At 41.1% G+C, this 19686-nt stretch overlaps 1 protein-coding gene across 1 annotated transcript in view; it reads right to left on the bottom strand.

Annotated features, from left to right (window-relative positions):
- TENM2 (teneurin transmembrane protein 2) overlaps positions 1–19686 on the bottom strand; it is a 1404789-nt gene that overhangs the window by 11676 nt on the left and 1373427 nt on the right. The gene's annotated exons all lie outside the window — the stretch shown is intronic.

Here is a 19686-nt window from a genome sequence, read left to right as displayed (position 1 = left end):
TTCTGTCAAAGCAAATAAACAATAATGAGTTTAAATATTGAAAATAAATTAAGCCAGTGCCTACTGCCCAAAAAAGGAGGTTGAAAAGAGAAAAAAAATATTAAAAAAGTAAACACCTGAGCTACTTAATTATTAATAGTTAACATTTGGGCATGCCCATCCAAAATCTCTTTACATTGACACTGTAAACTTAAGAAACGTGACAGTGTTCATTCAATTTTTCATTTTTTGTTCTGTACTGATGGAATGATTACACATTTCTGAGTTAAAAAAAGATTGGTGACATGCTACAGCTGTAAGTGATGACCATACATTATACACTATACAATCTGATTGTACAAACTCCTTTAGGTCTACCATTCTCTATGTAGTACAAGTGCCCTCCTGATTGGATACAAATGCAATGAATTATTTGGATAGGTCCTCATATTATCTTGTTTTGGTGCTACTAGTTGGTGCTAACCAGTGCTATAGCATCTATTAAAATTTTTAATAAAAGGTCAAAGTAGTGTCTCCTTTATCAATAGCATTGCATGCTGGGGCCCTCCCTAGAGGGTAGCTGGAGACCTGGCCAATGCATGCATTTGCCCACCTCCTGTGGAGTATATGATTTTGGGGGCAGATCCCCTTTTATCCAACCCAAGTTTGTAACCTTGTGTTGCTGAGAAAGCTGATTGGTTTGAATAGATTTGGTTAGGTTAGGTTAGGTATTCAGTTAATCTGGAAACACATCAAAGACTTTTATAGACTTTTTTGAACATGGAGACTGCTTGGAGGATAAGGACTTTTATGCACATGCATATCTGTTTTTTTGAATGTCATTTAAAGTATATAAGACAAATGCTTAAAAAACAAAACTTCAATTGTTGAGCATCCGGTTGTGCCTAACAATCACAGCAGTCTTGTTTTTAGTAACACAGCTTATGCCCTGTACACACGATAGGTTAGTCTGATGAAAACGGTCTGATGGATTTTTCCATCAGTTATCCGATGAAGCTGACTGATGATCAGTCGTGCCTACACACCATCAGTTAAAAAAACGATCGTGTCAGAACGTGGTGACGTAAAACACGACGTGCTGAAAAAAAAGTTCAATGCTTCCAAGCATACGTAGACTTGATTCTGAGCATGCATGGATTTTTAACCGATGGACATACCTACAGACGGTCGTTTTTTTCTATAGGTTTTTTATCCATCAGATAATTTTAAAACAAGTTCCTATTTTTTTTAACCTATGGATAAATAACCGATGGGGCCCACACACGATCGGTTTGGTCTGATGAAAACGGTCCATCAGACCGTTTTCATCAGACTAACCTATCGTGTGTACGCAGCATTAGATTTGGTGACTGCAATTTTTTTCTTATTTCTGGATAAGTACATTTTATGCAGAAACATGCCTGTTGATCTGGGAGGAATCCAATATCTTTGTGACTTCCGATGTACTAAACTGAAACAATTTAATCTTCTGTGAACTACACGACCTGTCTTTTGTATGGAATGAGGAATGGTGGTGGGGCGGGGTGGTGCAGACCAACTTGGAAAACAAGCCTAAGGTGACAGCAATACTCCACCATAGATACAGTGGGGTAAGTGAGCATTGTTACTGTAGAACATTAAGTATGTTATTGGCAGGGAAAAAAGTTAATAGAAATAAATAACCCTGTACATTGTATTTGCTGAGAAACACATCTAGGATGTTTTGGGATTTATCTACACCGCTGACACCACCAACTTTGGAAGGGAGTTCCATGTTTTTACCATATTAACAGTAAAGAGCCCCTTATGCATTTTAAGATTAAACCGCATTTCATCCAACTTCATTGTATGGCCATGTGTATTCTTTAGAGGTTAAATAGTTTCCTCCCAATGCTAGAGTCACCATTTAAAGATCGGCATATTGTGATAATATCCCCCCTCTTAAGGGGTATTTATTAAAATCTGCTTAACAATCAACTAGTTTTACTTTCAGTGATATACTTTTTCAATTGAAAAAATGTCCTCTGCTGTGCAGGAATTTATTTGAAACTGAACATTCCTGTCTGCACTCCCACACATGATTTCAATGTTGTTATATAGTCTGCAATGACATTCTTAAATCAAAACATCAAAAGATAATCTGTTCTTCCCTTCAGTACTAGACTTAGATCATACATTAAGCTTTTATATTTTACTACTACCTACCACTTTTCAATAAAAATGTAGCATTGATTTTTGTGTTTTAGAATTGCCCTTCCATTAACACATTTAAATATAGCTTTCTGTGACAGTCTCAGAAAAATACATACACATTATTAAAGAAAAGTGATCTTTTCAAGTAGTTGCATTTACTTATTATAGCTCCCCTTTTAAAGGGATACATTCTAAGTTTTAAATACACACATTAATAATACAAAAACAACCAACCCCACTAGAACTAAACATTTTTAATAAAGAATTAAAGGAGAAGTCCAGCCTAAGCTCGTTTGGCTGGGCTTCTCTTATGGGTTACAGGAGTGCAATTTATTTTGCACTCCTGTGACCCATTTTCAGCAGAGAGCGGACTGAAGTCTGCTCTCTGCTGACGTCGCACAAATCAGTCCAGTCATGGCGACAATAAAGTCTGGATTCGCCAGGTGCCTGGAGTGATACCCATCTCAGCCTCTCAGCGAGCCGCTGAGAAGGCTGCTCTCTGCCCCTCTACAGCTCAGTGCTCCAGTGAGTGAGGAGGAGCAGAGAAGAAAGCTGCTGACTGACAGTTGACAGCGCTCTGCTAGAGGAGTTGAGAGAACCAAGCCATTGGGGATGTTCGATGGCTCTGTTCTCAGTGCAGAGGCAGCGGGGGACAGATGCAGCATCGGACCAATACTGCATCTACCTAGGTAAGTATGATTCTTGAAAAACATACTTCTCTTTTAATGCTGGTTTTAGTGGGGTGGCTTCTCTGGGTAGATTTAGTTCAATTGTAAAAAAGAGGATTATTTTATAAATTGGTAATTGTGGATCATGTATATGTATATCCCCCACCCTGCTCCAGAACCCCACCTTCATGAATATGCCCCATGGGGAGAAATATGTTGAAGGGGTGGCAGAGAGTCTGGCAGTGAGTCATGTGTCACAGTCTGGCTTTGTAAGTTTGCACAACTTGCAATTAATCTTATTGGACATAAAGAAAAATACAGTGGGAGAGTTGCTGATTTGCTTATATCTGCATACTCTGGGAATGCTTGGTAAATTAATTAAACTCCTGTAAGTTACCACATGTCTCATATCTGTGTATGGTACTTGAGCATGGCTAAGGAGCTTTCTGAAAAAAAATAGATTTGTAGTATTTTTTTCCTTTCATCTTTATGTCACTGTTGCTTAAAAACTGAATTCAGTGGAGGGCCTAAAATGTACACTGAGATTGTCATGCAATTCACATATGTCACACTAGAAGAAATATATCACGGATAAATACATTTTCAGTACTCTTGAAAGTAAGCATAAACTATAAATTATTATTAGTATTATTATATTGCAAAGTATTTTGAGAACAACCTGTTGTTAACAAATGTTTCATTCACAGTATATTGAAACCAATATAGCACAGATGAGGTGACTGCCAACAAAAGTTTAATCTCAAGCTACTGAGCGTTGAAAGACCTTTAATGTTGTTCTGGCCTGGAAAGAGAACTGGAGAAAATGTCATTATAATTTGATTCCACCATAGCCCAATGCACTTTGAAGTAGGCTTTTGCTTTAAGTGATTAAACTCCAAGGCTAACCATTTTTTTTAGTACAAACAAGAGAAGTTGAGATGTCATAGGAATAAACTATGAAATGTTTTGCCTATGTCACCTTTTTGTTGTAATATACAGAAACAAAAATGAAAAAATAAAAAATAAATATATAAAAGAAAACAGGACTTCTTTGAAATGATATGCACATTTCCTGTATGCAGATAACCTTAGACTTTCTACCTCATTTCAAGTTACATATTCAGTCTACTCATCCTTTTATAATCTCAAAGTGATTTTCATTTAAAACAGCTAAACAGAGATGTAATTATTCTAAAGGGAACTAACACCAGACAATTAAATTTTAAGGTGTTTTTAGATAAAGCAATGTTTTCATTTGCATAAAGTTGACAGAAAAAAATGTAACCTGTAGCAAGGTTTCACTTGGAAGAATTGTGCATTTAACTCTGGTTAATTAACACAAGTACCTCTATTAACTTTTTAATAATCAGTGTCAAGATTTTCCTGTAGGCGTTCTTATTTTTAAAAAGATTGTAAATTGTTAAGCTCAGTTCTGTGGAAAACTGATTAATTATTGTAAATAATCAACTGCTAATTCCAAAATCTATTATTTATTGGTAAAATTATATTGTTATAAATAGGATAGCCGCGCTGTAATCAATTTTTTTTCAATTTTAAAAGTAATATATAGTGGTTTTGCACATTTTTTTTAATACATGATTGTTTGAGTTTGCAATGACACAGGTTTTGCTGTAAATATTGACTATTTATCTTTTGCTGAATGGGTTACTCAAATCTCAAATAGTCTATTTACTTGGTTGCAGCAAGTCATACATTTAGTATGTTTAACTATTCTTCCAGGAGTCCATTTGTGAGGTCAGGCACTGATGTTGGATGAGAAGGCCTGCTTTGCAGTCTCTGCTCTAATTCATCCCAAAGGTGTTCTATCAGGTTGAGGCAGGCCAGTCGAGTTCTTCCACCCCAAACTTACTCATCCATGTCTTTATGGACCTTGCTTTGTGCACTGGTCCTTATAATTTGGTGATTAGGGAGATTTTTCAGGGGTAGGGCTTGGCCCCTTAGTTCCAGTGAAGTGAACTCTTATGGCAGAGGAATGCCAGGACTATGTTTTACCCACTGCTAGGGCATGAGTTTTTTACTATCCCTTCCTTTCTCTCTTATTGCACAAACTGTTGCTTGTCTAAGTAAGATGACTTCATTATTCTGGGCAGCTGGTTGCCCACAGGCTGCATGATCTTCTGCCTGCTCTTCCCCCTTCTACTGTGAGGCAGAGATGTTTTGCAGCTGGCTTTCTTTCCCTCAAACAGCTGCACCTCAGCAATGTCGCTGTGACTTGGGACCAGAGCTGGGGAGACCTATTGCCATGTGTGCCTACATCAATGAAGACCTGATCAGAACAAACTGATCGTATGGACCGACACTTCAGGGACAACTGACTGCTAACGTGTGGGACCAGATCAATCAGAAACTACCAAGCTTAATCCCCTTACCTCCCAGAGTTAACTGCTCCATGCTTAGCAGCTCATCACCCATCCATTGTACAGTCTTAAAGGGAAAGCTTCATGTGGCCACCTTGCAGAATGACCCCAACAATAGCTGGCTAATACTGATAATTAGGCACTAGGTTTTGAGGATCGCGACGGCTTAAAGTTGCGTCGGGGAAAAAAAAAATGACAGCGGCATGCATTCCTGAGGGAGAACTCCATGCCAATTTTCAAAGAAAAAATCGGCATGGGTTCCCCCCCCAGGAGCATACCAGGTCCTTAGGTCTGGTATGGGTTGTAAGGAGACCCCCCCACGCCGAAAAATTGACGTAGGGGGTCCCCCTACAATCCATACCAGACCCGTATCCAAAGCACGGTACCCGGCCGGCCAGGAAGGGAGTGGGGACGAGCGAGCATCCCCCCCCCTCCTGAGCCGTGCCAGGCCGCGTGCCCTCAACATGGGGGGGTTGGGTGCTCTGGGGCAGGGGGGCGCACTGCGGGCCCCCCCACCCCAGAGCACCCTGTCCCCATGTTGATGAGGACAGGACCTCTTCCCGACAACCCTTGCCATTGGTTGTCGGGGTCTGCGGGCGGAGGCTTATCGGAATCTGGGAGTCCCCTTTAATAAGGGGGCCCCCAGATACCGGCCCCCCACCCTAAGTGAATGGATATGGGGTACATCGTACCCCTATCCATTCACCTGGAGGCAAAAAGTAAAAGTTAATAAACACACAACACAAGGCTTTTTAAAATAGTTTATTATTCTGCTCCGGACGCCCCCCCTGTCTTCGTTATTAGCTCAATTACCAGGGGGGGCTTCTTCTTCCGCTCTCCGGGGGTCTTCTTCCACTCTCCGGGGGTCTTCCGCTCTCCGGGGGGGCTTCCGGACTCCGGGGGGGCTTCTCCGGACTCCGGGGGGCTTCTTCCATCTTCTCCCCTCTTCCGCTCTTGACTCGGCGAACCGCGGTTCTTCTTCAGCTCTCCGGTGCCTTCTTCTTCAGCGCTGGCTGCCTGCTATGTTTGTGTGTTAGCTCGATTTCAAACAGGCAGCCGGCGCGGTCTTCTGTGGCGTCAGGGTCTTCTGGTCTTCTGTTCTTCCGATGTTGCCTCGTCGCCTGTTGTCGCTGTAATGATGGAAGCGCGCCTTGCATCCCATTTATATAGGCATCGCCGTCCCATCATGCTCCGGTAGGTACCCACGTGGTGGGTGCCTACCCACGTGCACCCACCACGTGGGTACCTACCGGAGCATGATGGGACGGTGATGCCTATATAAATGTGATGCAAGGCGCGCTTCCATCATTACAGCGACAACGGCGACGAGGCAACATCGGAAGAACAGAAGACCAGAAGAGATTGACGCCACAGAAGACCGCGCCGGCTGCCTGTTTGAAATCGAGCTAACACACAAACATAGCAGGCAGCCAGCGCTGAAGAAGAAGGCACCGGAGAGCTGCAGAAGAACCGGGGTTCGCCGAGTCAAGAGCGGAAGAGGGGAGAAGATGGAAGAAGCCCCCCGGAGTCCGGAGAAGCCCCCCGGAGTCCGGAGAAGCCCCCCCGGAGAGCGGAAGACCCCCGGAGAGTGGAAGAAGACCCCCGGAGAGCGGAAGAAGAAGCCCCCCCTGGTAATTGAGCTAATAACGAAGACAGGGGGGGCGTCCGGAGCAGAATAATAAAATATTTTAAAAAGCCTTGTGTTGTGTGTTTATTAACTTTTACTTTTTGCCTCCAGGTGAATGGATAGGGGTACGATGTACCCCATATCCATTCACTTAGGGTGGGGGGCCGGTATCTGGGGGCCCCCTTATTAAAGGGGACTCCCAGATTCCGATAAGCCTCCGCCCGCAGACCCCGACAACCAATGGCAAGGGTTGTCGGGAAGAGGTCCTGTCCTCATCAACATGGGGACAGGGTGCTCTGGGGTGGGGGGGCCCGCAGTGCGCCCCCTGCCCCAGAGCACCCAACCCCCCCATGTTGAGGGCACGCGGCCTGGCACGGCTCAGGAGGGGGGGGGCGCTCGCTCGTCCCCACTCCCTTCCTGGCCGGCCGGGTAGCGTGCTTTGGATACGGGTCTGGTATGGATTGTAGGGGGACCCCCCCCCCCCCCCCCCCCCCCCCCCCCCCCCCCCCCCCCCCCCCCCCCCCCACCCCCCCCCCACCCCCTACGTCATTTTTCGGCGTAGGGGGGGTCCCCTTACAACCCATACCAGACCTAAGGGCCTGGTATGCTCCTGGGGGGGAACCCATGCCGGTTTTGTTTTTTACAAATTGACGTGGAGTTCTCCCTCGGGAAAGCATACCAAATGCCGTCGCTGCAATGGGCCTTTACAAGGTGTGACTAACTTTACACTTTGTAAAACGAGCCCTAATTTTACACTTGCAAAATAACACTTACGGCGCAAAAAGAAGCTAGAAAGCTTTGTGGATCGCCTTAAGTGCTAATTTGCATACTAGCAACGGCATTTCGACTCGAAATGCCCCCAGCGGCGGATGCGGTACTGCATCCTAAAATTAGGCAGTGTAATTCAATTACACATGCCGGATCTTCTGTGTAACTTTGGAAAAAGCCTTTTGAGGATCGTTTCCAAAGTTACACACAGACTGAACAGCACTTAAGTCGGAGTATCTCTTTTGAGGATCTACTTAGGCTTGTATGCCCAGAGTGCACATAAGGACATATTTTTTGGAATGGTTACTGCTGTTATATTATCCCCCAATTATACCAGTTAGAATCTGGTTAGCCTTGTTGCAATATAGTTAACTGTCTTACTATAAAAAATAGGAAAAACAATCAGAGCAAACAACCAATGTGAATAAACAAAATGAAATGCTAGCTGAATACAAATAGGTAATCATAAGCCTATAGAAACAATACAAAAACAATGGGTATTTCCTACCTATTTGTTTATGCATTTTGTTGACTTGCCTTGTTACAATATACTTATTCAGTCTACCATCCAGTTGCTTGTGGCTTATTATGGATTGATAGTAAACTAGCACTTTAGTTACAGAGATTTGAGCTGCCTGCAACCTATAACCAGCATGATGAGTCATGACAGTACAGAGAATATTTTAATGATGGTAGGTGTTACTTTTATATATATTACATAATTTGCTCTCTTAAAATGAAGTGTTTTTATCTTTCCAGTATGTGCTTGTTGTTTACAGCTTAGGTTAATTGAAATCATGTTAGTCACTGCTACCCAGATGTTCTTTTACTTGTACAATAGTCATAAGCTCCACAATGTTTGAGATTACCAGGTCCAGAAGAGTATCACTTCTAGTTGGGACTTCAATAAGCTGTACCCTAAAATTGTTTTTTAATATTGTAATAGGTTTAGAAATGTCTGCCCTTTTACTGTTCCAACAGTGCTCTTGCTCCAGTTAGTTCCAGGGTAGTTAAAATCTTTAATTATTTCCACTATCTTAGCCCTTTCTGTGCAAGGAGTCTCCACCTGTTCATTAACACTGGAGAAGGGGGAGGAGGCTGAAACAAACTCCAATAATTAACTTTGACTTGTATACATCCATATGTAGTGTTACCCATAATGTCCCAGCCACACTCTCCATTAACACCAACTAGTTCCTCTTTCACACTCACTTTGAGATCATATCTCACAGAGACAGACACTGCCACCTTTTTGTTTTACCCAGTCTCTCTGAAAGAGGCCACATCCAGAAATTTTAACCCCCTGGTAATGTGAAGAATGAAGCCAAGATTCAGCAATATCAAATAAATCATCTCTTCATGCACCAAAGCTTCCAACTCTTCTATTTTGCTTGACAGATTTCTGGCATTGGTGAACAAACCCTTTAATCCCTTGTTGCATTTAGCAATTTTGTTTTGCATATTTTTTTGGTGGTACAAGTAGTACCGTGATTGCCAATATATGTAAACAAACACTAAACACATTTAGTGTTATAGGAACTGGTTACGAATGAATGATGTCTAATAGAAAGTGGTAAATGATTATTTGTGGAGCTGTCACATGCATGCAAGGCTAAATCTTCTACTTAATCACAAGGCAGATTATAGAACTATTTTGTTCTAAGCTTAATGGCAGTCCAACAACATTTAAAAGGCTAATCAGCAATAATCAGTCAATGAACTTAATGTTAAGTAGTCTTAGTCCATAAATAATGTCAGCAAGTTAGATGTTGCAGAGGAATCAGTATTGTCTATTGTGACTCTAAACTAAGTCTTAATCTAGCCCATAAACTTGACCTCAACCCTGTCATTACAACAAAAATAATTGTCCCAACACAATTTGTATTATCATACTGATAATAAGGCTGCAACTGTTCAAAAAATCTAAACACCTGAGGCCTCGTACACACGTCCGAGGAACTCGACGGGCAAAACACATCGTTTTGCTCGTCGAGTTCCTTGTGAAGCCGCCGAGGATCTCGGCGAGCCGAAATTTCCCATTGAACAACGAGGAAATAGAGAACATGTTCTCTATTTCCTCGCCGAGATCCTCGTCGGCTTCCTCGGCCAAAAGTGTACACCCGCCCGGGTTTCTCGGCAGAATTCAGCTCCGATCGAGTTTCTGGCTGAATTCTGAGAAACTCGTCGTGTGTACGGGGCCTGAGTGTAAAATGTCCAATATTCCACACCAAAACTATTGCATTAAAAGTGTATCAAAGTCAAATGCAATTCAGTGTTCAATTGAGTGTTAAGACCACTGTCAGGTTTGTATTGCTTTGTGTACCTTTTCTCTTTGTCCTGCTGATCACTGTTACCTGAACTGAAACTGACGAAAAATCCCAAATGTTTACCATAACAGGAAGAACGGGCACACTTTTCCAATGGGTGCACTTGTACCCATCACAACTGCTGGTCATAGACTGAGTGAAATTTGTAGTCATCCCTGCTCGACAGAAGTCGAAGGGATGTGCTGGGATTTTTTTCTCGATCTGCGGCTGCAGCCAAATTATCCCAATTGCTGATCAGTGTGTCTTAACAGTTGCAAGAGTAGCTGGGGGTTTGCTAAATCCACTTTATTTGTGTGGAAGGAGGAATCTGTAAGATTATGGCCAGCTTAAGGGGGGGGGGGATTTCCAAATTTTGGAGATTTCCTCTCACTTACTGTTTTATCTACAGGGAAGGAAGTGAAAGGAAATGTCCCTAAAACAGAAGGGGAAACAACTTGATAGGGATTGTATTCAAAATTTAAAAAAACACTTTCGTATAAGAAATACGGGATGTGCAGGTCTTCCCAAAAACAAAAATGATGGCAAAGCGTTTAATTCCCAAATGCTGGTACAGAAGTTATGGCAAGTAGTTGCGCATATTAGATACTTGTTGAATGTTGAATATGCCTCCTGAAAAGTCATTGTTTGCAACGCATTTGCGCTTCCATTAAATACTTTTCAGATATAAGCACATTTTGGGACTAATTGTATTTATTAATCTGAAATTGTCCATTTTGCCAGACTTTTAATGACTGCTGATGATTTAAAGTCACTTTGGCTTTTACTTTAAACACATACAATGGACAGTGAGAGCATAATTATCTTTTTGGAAGCAAAGGGGAACAATCTCAAAACCAATTTCTTTGTTTCAGAGATTTTCCAGGATACAGAAAGCATTTTCATTTTATGGAGAGATCTGTGTAAGGTATTTTTAAAGCATAGACAATCCAATGATAATTAAAAAATGCTTTAATGCATTACATAGCAAGCAAATATCAGGTAACCTGATATTGTAGCAATAACATCATTTTTTTTTGTCTGTTGTATAGTCTACAGTTGAATCACCAAGTGTCCAAATAGCAAATCAGCATTTTGTACAGTGATGTGTTTTTTTTTATCCTGCCAGGAGCAATAAAGGTTCTATATTTATTAAGAATGTCAATTCTTTTATATATGCATTTATCCTCTGACCAGGATGAGTTGCAGCCATTTCTGTTTATTAAACTAATAATGCAAATATATATATATATATATATATATATATATATATATATATATATATATATATATATATATATATATATAAACACTTACTAAACATTTCATAAGAACACTATATTTTGATTATTTTATTAACAAGCTTCTATTTTTCTTCCACACTTTTTCTCCTTCAAAGAGAACTACAGAATGTGGAATAGGTGCACTTTTTTTCTCCATGCCACAGGCAGATAATGAATTGTATTACTTTTCTGGAAACTATGATGAATAATTTAAATTCAGATAAAAATATGACCTCAACAGAAAATATAGAGCAGAATGGTTTATTAGAGAACAACTTAAAATAGAATTTCATAGGATTTCTTTTAGAAACACAGTATTTTTGCCAATACTAGCTAATTTTTGTAAAAGAGAATAAACCATTTGATTATATATGATTTATTGTGTGCGAAAAAACCTAAAGTAAAACTAAAGGCATTTTTTTTCACATTTGGATAGGGTGGTGAGGGGTTAGTACTAATGTCAGATAGTTATTGCTTGTTAGGAAGATTTGCTTTCTTTAACTATCCTGATCATTAGGTATGAGCTTCATGTTCGGGTCGAACATGAGTTTGACTCAAACATTGGCTGTTTGCTGAACAGCGAACAAATTGGGGTGTTCGCGGCAAATTCTAAAAGCCATGGAAAACCCTTTAAAAGTCTATGGGGGAAATATAAAGTGCTCATTTTAAAGGTTAATATGCAAGTTATTGTCATAAAAAGTGTTTGGGGACCCGGTTTTAAAAACTGAAGTTTTTTCGGGAGCAGTGATTTTAATAATGCTTAAAGTGAAACAATAAAAGTGAAAGATTCCTTTAAATTTTGGACCTGGGGGGTATCTATAGTATGCCTGTAAAGCAGTGCATGTTTCCCGTGTTTATAACAGTCTCTGCACAAAATTACATTTCTAAAGGAAAAAAAGTCATTTAAAACTACTCGCGGCACTACAGATAAAAGTCATTGAAAGTCATAAAAAAAAAATGTGTGGGGGTTCCCCTTAATTCCATTACCAGGCCCTTCAGGTCTGGTATGGATAATAAGGGGAATCCTACGCCAAATGTAAAGAAAAAATGTCGCGGGGTTCCCCCCAAAAATCCATACCAGACCCTTATCCAAGCACGCAACCTGGCAGGCTGCAGGAAAAGAGAACGGGATGAGAGCGTGCCCCCTCCTGAACCATACCCGGCCACATGCCCTTAACATGGGGACGGGGACAAGGGCCTCATCCCCACAATCCTTGCCCGGTGGTTGTGGGGGTCTGCAGGCGGGGGGCTTATCGGAATCTGGAAGCCCCCTTTAACAAAGAGGAACTCCAGATCCCGCCCCCCCATGTGAATTGGTAAGGAGATTGCTGGAGATCGAGAATGGATTACAACACTTGACATCGAGACTGGATTACATTGCTGGAGTCGTTTTATTATTTTTTATTTTTAATAAAGGACTTGTCCCAAGCCATCTGCTGTCTGTTTTTAACATTTTAAATTTTTGGTGAAATGGTAGGGGTACCCCTTACCAATTCACATAGGGGAGCCCGGAATTTGGAGTTCCCCTTTGTTAAAGGGGGCGTCCAGATTCCGATAAGCCCCCCGCCCGCAGATCCCCACAACCACGGGGCAAGGGTTGTGGGGATGAGTTCCTTGTCCCCATCAATATGGGGTCATCCTTCCCAATGTTGAGGGCATGTGGCCTGGTACGGTTCAGGAGGGGGGAGCGCTCTCTCGTCCCCCCCTCTTTTCCTGTGGCCTGCCAGGTTGTGTGCTCGGATAAGGGTATGGTATGAATTTTTGGGGGGAACTCCACGCCATTTTTTTAAATTATGGCGCGGGGTTCCCCTTAAAATCCATACCAGACCTGAAGGGCCTGGTAATGGAATTTAGAGGAACCCCCACACAGTTTTTTTTTCAATGACTTTGATCTGTATTGCCAGGACCCAACAATTCATTATAGCCGCGAGTAGTTTAAAATTATTTTTTTTCCATTAGAAATTTAATTTTGTGTAGAAACTGTTATAAACATGGGAAACATGCGCTACTTTACAGACACCCCCATGTACGAAATTTAAAGGAATATTTCACTTTTATTGTTTTATTTTAAGCATTATTAAAATCACTGCTCCTGAAAAAAATTCCTTTTTAAAACTTTTTTTTTGCATTGATACATGTCCCTTGGGGCAGGACCCAGGTCCCCAAACACTTTTTCTGACAGTTCGTGTCCCATAGACTTTAACGGTGTTCGCACAAGTTTTTTGCCTGTTTGCATGTTCTGCTGCGAACCGAACCAAGGGGTCATCCCTACTGATCATCAATGTCACCAGAAATAAATATGAGGGTAGATCCAACTTTTTAAGTTGCCACAAGAACAGAAATAGAGTAAATAGGCCGGATTCAGATACCTGAGCGTATCTGTCCGGCCGGCGTAACGTATCCTAGATACGTTACGCCGCTGTAACTTTGGGCGCAAGTTCCGTATTCAGAAAGAACTTGCGCCCTAAGTTATGGCGGCGTAACGTATGTGGGCCGGCGTAAGCCCGCCTAATTCAAATGGGGATGTTGGGGGCGTGTTTTATTTAAATTTGACTTGACCCCGCGTATTTTAATTTTTTTCTGAACGGCGCATGCGCCGTTCGTGAAAACATTCCAGTGCGCATGCTCAAAAATCCGCCGCAAAACGCCATTGCTTTCGACGTGAATGTAAATTACGTCCAGCTGTATTTGCAAACGACTTACGCAAACGACGTAAAATTTCAAAACTCGGCGCGGGAACAACGGCCAAACTTAACATTAGCTACGCCTCATATAGCAGGGGTAACTATACGCCGGAAAAAGCCGAACGCAAACGACGTAAAAAAAGCGCCGGGCGGTCATTCGTTTCTGAAACGGCGTAAATACTAATTTGCATATTCCTTGCGTAAAAATACGGAAGCGGCCAGCCTGAAATTGCAGCCTAAGATACGACGGTGTAAGACACTTACACCTGTCGGATCTTAGGGATATCTATGCGTAACGGATTCTCTGAATCAGGCGCATAGATACGACCGAGCGCACTCAGAGATACGACGGCGTTGTATCTCTTTCTGAATCTGGCCCAATGTCTTTAATGGGGACACTTGTTCCTGTGACAAGTGTCTAAAAAGTGATTTCCCTTACATTGGAAAGATATCATCTAACTTCCTTTTGAATCTACAAGATAGGAAATGAAGAGAAATATACAATTTAAAACACAGATGGCAAACAAATGACTGACAGCAGATTTAACCCTCCGCTACACAAAAAAAGTTTTGACTTTAGATATACTTTAAATCACTTTGCATTAAATTCATTAGGAAGTCTCACTGTACTATTGTTACCTATAGACATGAGATGGCAGTAGACCTACATTTGGACATCATAAATTATGACATCCTTTTGTTTAAGCGCCACGTCTTGTTTCATGTGATTATTTAAGTTAAAAAACATTGATAGAATGCACTATTGGAGTAAGTGTGCAGTCTATTTTAAAGGAGGAACTACTTTTTATTTCTACAGACCACAAAACAAGAAAGAAGAGAGATGGATTTATACTGACATAAGGCCTTCTGACCTCTGTTAAAGCGAAGATTCACCCAAAAAAACAACTACCTCCCGGCACAAGCAGAACACTATCACCAAGTTTAATAGCCACATCAAAAAAAAAAATGTATAGTGGAAATACCGTAGATTTTTGTTTTTAGCTGGCACTTCCGGGCTTTCCTTCCCGCGGGAGTAGGCATTCCTACTCCTTTCCCTGCAATGTCAGCTGGGAGCTTGCCGTGTCATGCCGAGACAATGCGGAACGCTGTTGTTCTATCGAGCTGGTTCTGCTATCAGTTTCCGGGATGGTCTGAGCAGGCGCAATTGAATCAGACGGATTTTCCCGAGTATGAACAGTTCGTCAGCTGAAGATGCCACTCATCGCTCATTGGTTAGACATGTCGCTCATTGGATAGACACGCCGCTCGCTCGTTTTATACAGCCAACGCTTCCAGGATATGATTGCTTGTGGGCTTCACAATGCCCACAAGCAAAATGGAAACTGTCAGGAACCGATTTGAAAATTTCTTATTTGCCATGAAAACGGACAGGGGATATTTGAAGACACCAAACAAGTGAGTTTAACTTTGTATTGTGAAACCCTATTGAATGCACGAGAAAAAAAATTGCCGCAAAACCTCTGCTTTAACTTTAACTGCTCCCTATTTCTTACACAGTTCTCTTGCTGAATTTAACCATATATGTACAGAAGTATACAGATTAGGGAAGTGACCTAAGAAAAAAGTAATTACTATCTATAAATTCTAAGGTTTGGTGTTGCACCCTCTAAATCTGCTGGCCTAGGCAATGGCCCACACGTGCCTTATAATAAATACAACTCAATATCAGAAAATGACTAGAGAGGATATGATTTGTATGTCTCTGACACCCAATACTGCTCAACAATGCTTGAGAGAAAAAATAATGGAGAGGGGAGGAGGTTAATACATCCTGAAAATGCTACTGCTGCTGCTGATATGACTGTGCCTTCCAATACACCTATTGAATGGTAATAGTCTCGATTTGACTGCCAGATAAAAAAATGTTCAGTAGTTTACTGAGGTTTTTGTTACAGTTGTTTCTGTTCTAACGCTCTTAAAAATAAGCACACAACAGATGATACAGCAGTGTAAAATTAGCCAGTAGCAGGTAATATTTAGTGAGAATGGGAGAACTGGTCAAAATATAATACAGGGAAAGATTACTGGCAAATGTTTTACTAAAATCTAAGAGAGGCACTGTAAAATGGCTCAACATCAGGAATTTTTTTATCAAAAAGGCTTGGCTCAAATTTATTATAGATAACAGAGCACAGATAGGGGTTTTAATACAGGAATTAGGATACCACAGAGGATACAGCAGTGTAAAATAGGCCAGCAGCAGGAGAGTTTTATACAGCTAAAATTTACTAGAGGTTGGTTTAGGCGCTCACTGTGCTTGAATGTAGGTTTTCTTTTCATTCAGTTGATGCAGCAGTATGTTGCAAACAAAAAGCTGGTCCAAAAACAGGTGGTCGGTAACAAGTATGTTTAAAAAAATTACCTTGTCAACATAAAAAAAAAATAAAGAAATCCCCAAAAGGAATGAAACCCCCCAAATACCACAGCTAAAATGTATGACCTATCAACATAAAATAATAACAAATATGCCCCCCCCTTCCCAAAAAAAAACCAACAGAAATACTAACTATACCCCTGGAATAAAAGTTTTTTTTGTTACAGTGAAACCCTGAAGCTAAAATAAAAGTTTGATATGGATGTTACAGCAGCCAACCACTCACCTCAAATCGGTCACACAATTAAGTTAAACGCAAACAAGCTCCCAATAATAATAATAATAACAACAACAAAAAAGTAAAGTAAGTGGGTTGATTGCCCAAAGAGCTATCAATACTAGTTAACTACTTGCAGACCACCAGGTTGGCAGGGCTGCGCGAATCAGAATCATGGTACATCCACATTTTAAATTGATATGGCAGAAGCGTGCTCCTGCAGCGTGTCCCTGGAGCCGATGTGCGATATCTGCCGGGCACATGCGATCGCTCCTGACAGCCAGAAGCAGGATCTGGGTGTGTAAACACACAAATCCGACTCTGTCAGGGGAATAGAGACAGATTGTGTGTTCCTACTAAGTAGAAACAGTGAAATGTCTCCTCCCCCAGTCAGTCCTATCCACACACAGTGAGGGAACACATTTAACCCCTTAATCACCCCCTAGTGTTAACCCCTTCCCTGCCAGTAACACTTATATAGTAATAAGTGGCTATTTTTTAGCTCTGATCGCTGTATAAATGTCACTGGTCCCAAAAAAAGTGTGAAAAGTGTCTGATCTGTCCACCACAATGTTGCAGTCTCAATAAAAACCTCAGATAGCCTCGATTACTAGCAAAAAAAATGCCATAAATATATCCCCCATCTTGTAGACGCTAAAACCTTTGTGCAAAACTAATCAATATACGCTTATTGCGATTTTGTTTACCAAAAACATGTAGAAAAATACATATCTGCCTACACTGATGAAGATTTTTTTTTAAAGTGGGATATTTATTATAGCAAAAAGTACAAAATATTGTGTTTTTTTTCAAACTTGTCACTCTTTTTTTCTTTATAGCGCAAAAAAAAAAAATGCAGAGGTGATCAAATACCACCAAAAGAAAGTTCTATTTGTGGGAAAAAAGGAAATTAATTTTGTTTGAGTAATTGTCAGTTAAAACGACATACTGCCGTATCGCAAAAAGTGGCCTGGTCATTAAGGGGGCAGATACTTCCGGGGCTTAAGTGGTTAAAGTACAGGTTACAAACTGACTCTTTTTATGCAGTTTGTCCACTTTACCTATTACAGCTTCCAATTCACTGACACTATGACTAATCTGTACACCCTCCTTTTATAGTAAGTTTATTTCAAACCCCCTCTATTACATCTTCTAAGCCTGTTGGCCATAGTTCAAATGCCATACAGTGCATTATGGTTTAAAAAAAAAAATCTCCATCCTTAATTGAGATGCATTAAAAAATTATAAAAGGTAGCAAGTGTTTTATTTAAAAAATGTAGTTGTTTGTCATACACAATGCTTTAGCAAACTAAATGTCATGCATGCCTGTTTAACCTCCCTGGCGGTATGATTCTTTCAGATTTTAGGTGCTGAAAGTGGTACCATTATTTTGCAAGGAAATTTGGCCTGTAATTTGTAGGCCTGTAATTCTTAGGAATAACTCACTTAAATCTGTCCGAACAAGAGTCTAGTAGACATCCCAGGTATGATAAAGTTTGAAAAATAAAATCATAAATTATAATATAATAAATAACTATAAATAATTATAACAAATAATAATATAATTATAATAAAAATTATTCAATAATGTAATCAAATCAAAAACACTGAAATTTGTTCAGTTGCAGAATTGTCGCTGTCATTACATATTTTTTTATGACAAATTTCCTCACAAATCACAATCGCTCAATTCTGCAAGTGATAATTTATTATCGCTGTTTTCTAGCTGCTCTAAAACAATTTTTGACATAAAGGGAAACTTTTGGTTTTTATGGACAATCTACAGTTTGCAGGCAGAAAGAACAGTTTTTATTATACAAAAGTACATGTAGGGCACTGGGCAGACCACTAGGGACAAAGTGGGTGTGTATTTTTTACATACAGTACTGTAATCTGTAAGATTACAGTATACTGTATGTAATGTGTTTATTTACTTTTTTGAATTTGGCGCTGTTCTCCGCCCCCATGCGTCGTAACGTCGCAGGGAAAGGAGATCGGCAGGACACTGAATCGAGCTCACACAGCGGAGAGGCATCGCAGGATCCAGGGACAAGGTAAGTAAACCATGCCTGTGGACACTGCGAGGCGATCCCGAGTCTGGCTCGGGGATACCGCTTTTGGTCCTGAAATCTTACCCCGAGCCAGACTCGGGAATACCGCCAGGGAGGTTAAAGAGGGAAAGAGAGGGGCTGGTCATAGTTATTTATACTGGAATAGCCTCCTCCTTGCCAGTCGCTGTAAATATTTTCTAAGGCACTAAGGCATTTTAGAAAAGATTCCCCAGTTACAACACGACACATACAAATACAAGATCTGCAGAAGGGCTGCAAATTATTATAGAACATTTTACACAGACTGCCTCTATTACCATTCACCAAAAACAAAACAACAACATTTGTTCTAGGTGGAGTTCTTGTTCACCATAATGATCTGGTTCTAAGCAAACATGGTCCAAAATACATTTGTTATATGGATTAAACTATCACTAATCCTCCTACATCAGGGGTGCCCAACCAATGGCCCGGAGGCCACATGTGGCCCGCGGAGCCTTCTGATGTGGCCCACGACCTCCTGCTCTGGGATGGAACAGAATACTGTTATTAAGGGTCAGTTTATTACTAAAATCAGTGTATATATGGGCATATCTGTTCTGCAGTGGTTACTGGGCTGCTTTCAAACTGATCCGCAGGTGCAGAGCAGTTTACCTGCGGGTTACCTGCACTGAGCCATAGATTTCTGTTATTACCTACGAGTTTGGTGAGCTTTCTGAAAGTGCACCAAACCTGCACACTATAATAGAAGTCTAAAGTGCAGGAAAGGCAAAGGTACACTGCGTTGCACCCGCAGTGCGGGTAAACTGCAGCACATCGGTGTGAAAGCATCTTGGGCCCCTTTCACATGGTCAGTCCAACAGTCCGACCAATTGGAGCCTCCATTCACCTCCAAGTAGTGGTAGACATAAACCGACTTGTGTCCTACCCCCCAATCCGATCCGCTAAAAAAAAAGTACAGTGGGCTGTGTTTATGTCCACTCTGCATATGCAGAGCAGACACGAACATGCCATCCACCCGCTCCGCTCATTTTGGCCCGCGATCAGTTACCAAGTTGCTTAAGTGGCCCTCACTCTTCAAAAGGTTGGGCACCCCTGTCCTACATTCTTTTTACATGTATCATGTTCCATTGTTAGTTG

The sequence above is a fragment of the Rana temporaria genome, chromosome 3 (genome assembly GCF_905171775.1).
Source record: "Rana temporaria chromosome 3, aRanTem1.1, whole genome shotgun sequence".
Classification (NCBI taxonomy): domain Eukaryota; kingdom Metazoa; phylum Chordata; class Amphibia; order Anura; family Ranidae; genus Rana; species Rana temporaria.
Note: the sequence above shows the minus strand (reverse complement) of the source record. Positions and strands in the feature narration are given on the sequence as shown.